Genomic DNA, 4960 nt, shown 5'->3' on the forward strand with positions numbered 1-4960 from the left:
TGCTTGCCGCCCCAGGGTCCCGTCCCCACTCCGACTCCTCCAGGGCCCTGAGCGCCCCTCTGCTCAGACGCCCGCTCCTTGCCCGCTTGCTGCTGCGGCGGCAGTTCCTTGGTGCGCTGCTGTGCACGACCCTGGCGGCATGCAGCCGGCCTAGGCTGCCACCGAGAGAAGCCCGTGGTGTAGGCTGTTCCCAGCCGTTCCCCACATTACCCCTCATGGTGTCCAGCACTTTCACACTCATTAACTTAAGGCAGAGAGTGTGCAGGGCAGCCCCAATTTAGGAATGGAAAACTGAGTTCCAAGAAGCAAAGCCTCTTTTGCTGGCTCGCTAAGTTGGTATATGGCAGGGCTGCTTCTCTCAGTGTGGAAGTATCATGATTAAGAGTGGTAGTTGTATTTGTAGAATGTTTGCTGTCTGCACCCCTGAAACACTTCATGGTTCCACTTCTGAAACCTAGCTCTCTTGTTACTCTGCCCTGAGCCTCATGTTAGCCTGCATCTACTTTGCTCCAGACTGAGAAGAAATAGGTCCACTAACATGCTCATTAGAACAGAGTCAGGGGTCAGACAGTCCTAAGCAGGAGCATTTAGCCATCAGCAGAAGCTGTGAATTTGGGCAGAGCTGGGTTGGAACTCCAGCTAGGCTGGCTATTTACTGGCTACTTGACTTTGGAGGCTCTTCACCTCTAAATCCTGCAGTTTCCACAGCTGTGAAGTGAGGAATACAATTTCCCTCCCTCCCTCCAACTGAGAACATTAGTGCCCCCCAGGGGCAGATATCCATCCTGCACATGCTATGGTGAGTCTATAATGCTCTAGATACTCCCCAGACGACTAGTCTGACTTGTTCAGTTGCTCCGTCGTGTTGGACTCATTGCGACCCCACGGACGGCAGCACACCAGGCCTCCCTGTCCTTCACCATCTCCTGGAGCTTGCTCAAACTCATGTCCATCGAGTTAGTGATGCCGTCCAACCACCTTGGCCTCTGTCGTCCCCTTCTCTTCCTGCCTTCAATCTTTCCCAGCATCAGGGTCTTTTTCTAATGAGTTGGCTCTTCGCATCAGGTGGCCAAAGTATTGGAGCTTCAGCATCAGTCCTTTCAATGAATATTCAGGGTTGATTTCCTTTAGAATTGACTGGATTGACTTCCTTGCAGTCCAAAGGGACTCTCAAGAGTCTTCTCCAATACTGCAGTAGTAAAATGGATTTACTAGTATCCCTGTTGCAGTTTTTGGAAGACACCTCATTCACCATCAGTCTTAGTGGTGCAGCCCTCATGCAGACTTGTCCGGATAACTGTAACCACCTCCGCACTGACCTCTTGCTACAGGTCTATCCCCTTCTACTCCATCAGCCTAAGGCACAGCTTTCATATTTTCCACCAGCCCAAACCCTTACCTGCTCCTCAGGAAGGCGGGGTAAGTGGGAGTAACAGCTTGAGTAACTACTATCATGTCTATTGCTGGTTAGAACTTGGGAGTATATATACCTTGTCCCGGATGTATATAGCTATATCAGTGCTGCAAGCTCACTTAAGCTTGGGCTTCATCTTTCCAGTCGAGGAACTGAAGCTTCCTCAGGAGAGTCAAATATCAGCTCGTGGCCGGGCTGGGGCTAGAACAGATCTCCGGGTTCTCTTTGAGGCTTCCCCCACCACACCTCCACTCCTCTTCTCCAGGGCTGGGCTGAGGCAGTGTTCTAACGAACATCCACAAGCTGGTCTGGGTCAAGTCCCCTTAACAAGACAGAGTAAGGGTCATTCTCTTTGTAATGCCCTTCTGACACCTCTGGGACAAGTTGTAATATACTTGGAGATTACGAAGCTGACCTAATTGGCTCTAGAAAGAACGTCTACACTTGCTTCAATCTTGGTGGTTTTCCTGCAGAGCAACTGTTTGGCAGGTGAAGCGTCAGTCAGTTGGTAACTTGAGTCCCTTTTCAAACTGTCACCACAGTGGTATCACCAGTCTCATTAAAATTGATGTCAGCACAACTGACAGGGCTGGAGAAGAGGGAAGGTCATAGCCTAGGGACAGAACCACGTGGTTCTGTCTCGTCCTTCTCTGACGGGAGGGCGGTGCAGCCCGAATAGGACGCCAGATGTGAAAAGGACTCTAATTCTGCTCACGTGTCCCAGGTAGGAGTCCCAGCGGTGGCGACGAGGAGCGTGGGCGAGCATTTTACACAAAAGTGCTCCGAATTTCCATCAGAAGTGTCATTCACTCTTTAGGGCCTGGATTCCTACAGCAGGAGGAAACTAAAGTTAAGAGCCAAGCTGAGAACAGGGCCAGGTTCTTTCACTACTTCCTCAGGAAGCCTTGGGCCAGCCCTTGATGCTTTTCTATGCATGTTTCCCCGTATGTACACGGAGCAAGAGTTCTCTTGTTTTCTGAGTATCTATTTGGCTGCACCGTGTGGGACACAGCCCCCAGAGCACACGGGCTCTCGGGAGTTGTGGCGCGCGGGCTCAGCTGCTCTGCATGTTGGATCTTGGTTCCCTGGGATTGAATCTGCGCCCCCTGCATTGCAAGGCGGATTCTTAACCACTGGACCACCAGGGAAGTTCCTAACCCTTCCTTTGTTTTTAAAAGACAAATGCAATCATGACATTCCGTGTCACACAGAACAGGGTCATTCTTGGACCTGTGTGTGGTCCTTGGAGGGCAGCTATGTGTGGGAAAGACCCCTCTCCCCACCCTGCAGGAGGCAGGTAAGGACCAGTTATCCAGCCCATCACAGCTCCCACCCAGCTCAGATGTTTAACTTAAAACATTCACTGCAAAAGCGGAGAGCAAGTCCACTCCAATGTCTCCTTCAAAGGAGAGAGAACTCCAGAAACAGGGTTTGCTCTGTGACCTCATCACCAAATAGCCTGTTTCTCAAGAAGTTTAAGTCTTCAGTCGAGAGCACCTAGGCCTCAAGGCCCTATCAGAGGTCTGCATGTTACAGGCTTCTGGAAATTTTCATTTTAAGACAAGGAAAAGCAGGTCTGATGGTTCCCTAGAAATCCTCATTGGCCACAGGTCATAGGTCAAACTGACATTTTGTAAAATGAATGCGCAGAAAAGCTCTGCCGTTCAAGTCCCGCTGGGATAAGGTCCCAAATCACTGCTCATGTCTCACCTGCCATTCCTCTCTTCCTCCTCATTCTCTGGTCAAACTTGCCTATTTGAAGCCAAGCGTACACAATTCCCTACCTCTGACCTCTGTCCATCATATTCTTCCCTCCTTTCTCCATTCGTATTTCTAGTCACCCATATCCGCATGTGTGGCTCAAATACTTCCCTTTCTAGGGAACTTCTCTAATTCTCCTAGTTGAAAGCTACCCTTCCCACCTCTGAATCACCCTCTTACTGGACCACTTGTTCTAGGTCTTGGTAAGTATCACTCCGCGTCTTCTCTTCCTTACATTTCCAGTGAGCATCCAAGAGCTGGCTTGTCTCTATCCCAACCCCCTCCCTCTTGCCCAGCCAAGGAGAGCCTGGCATATCCCAGGAGCTTGGAAGATATCAAAAAGTTCTATAAACTTGAAAATGCAGGAAAACAAAATCATCCAAAGTTACTGTTCGTTATTTGACAATATATACAAAACTTATGAACACTTAGGTTGTACAAATAACTTTATAATGTATTGAAGGTGTGCCAAAGGGCACTGATTAAGACCTCGTGGTTGGGGAAAATATGTCAAACCAGAAATTGATTTTCCTAATATTCCTTTGTAAAAAGCAACATCCACTCTAAAGCCTAGTTGCTGTTGTTGTTGGTCAGTCATGTCCAACTCTTTGCGACCCCATGGACTGCAGCACGCCAGTCTTCCCTGTCCTTTACCATCCCCGGGAGCTTGCTCAAACTCATGTCCATTGAGTTGGTGATGCCATTCAACCATCTCATCCTCTGTCGCCCCCTTCTCCTCCTGCCTTCAATCTTTCCCAGTATCCGGGGGTCCACTGACACTATGTAACTTTTGCTAGAACTAAATTCAGATTAGGTTCCAACCTTTAACATTGCTTTTACATGTGTAAAACCCCACTCATTCCAGTAGCTTACAGCTAAGAGTTACCAAAAAAATCCTCTACAGTCCAACTACAAAAATTATTGACAAGTCACACGTGTATTGAACCACTGCATACAGACTGCAGAGTATTTTACCCCCCTCCCCAAGTCCTTTTAACATCTTTAAGAGAGCAAATTTCCATCTTTCTGCAAAAGAAAAAAAAAAAAAAAGCCGAGCTGACCTCAGGCAGTGCCGACCCGCTCCCCAGCCAAGCTTCTCATGTCATCCTCCTTAGCACGCCTGCCTTTATAACCATACTCTCTCCACCTGTCAGTCAATCCCTACATGTTTCAGCCTTAGCACAAAGCTCATTTTTTCCTTCAGACCTTCCTGTCAGTGAGGGTCAGAGACCATCAGTGCTGCAAAAGACTGTCAGAAGCCATTTGGTGGCACCCCCTCGATTTTCTAGACTGGGAGGTAATCCAGAGGGCAACCCAAGGTCACACAGGAAACAGCAGCTGAGCCAGAACTACCCAGATCTCCCGGACTCTTCTCTGTCATGTGACCCACCTTTCCTTAATCCATCTATTATTTGGACCTAACATTTTTCACTGCCTTTCCGGGGTTCCACAGCACTGAATTTCAAACATCATTTTTCAAAAGTGTACATCATTTACTTCCATAGTCGTCAAGAATGAGGATTAGGTTTAAATGCTCAAAGATCCTACACACTTGTGTATTTCTCAACAACCAGTAATAAAAAAAACACCAAAGAAACCAGTTCTTTAGTGTGTTTTAACACAGGCTTACAAAGTCTTAATTTACAAATGTAAGCATACAACTAGGCTTTATCAAAGAGGAATGTGTTTATTTCACTTAAATTCTTAAAAATATTTTTTTGCCAGTTGTCACAATGTCCTAATGTAAAAAAAAAAGTCTTTGAAAAGAAAAGCATGAAAAAAACA

Source organism: Odocoileus virginianus, chromosome 18, assembly GCF_023699985.2.
Source record: "Odocoileus virginianus isolate 20LAN1187 ecotype Illinois chromosome 18, Ovbor_1.2, whole genome shotgun sequence".
NCBI classification, from domain to species: Eukaryota; Metazoa; Chordata; class Mammalia; order Artiodactyla; family Cervidae; genus Odocoileus; species Odocoileus virginianus.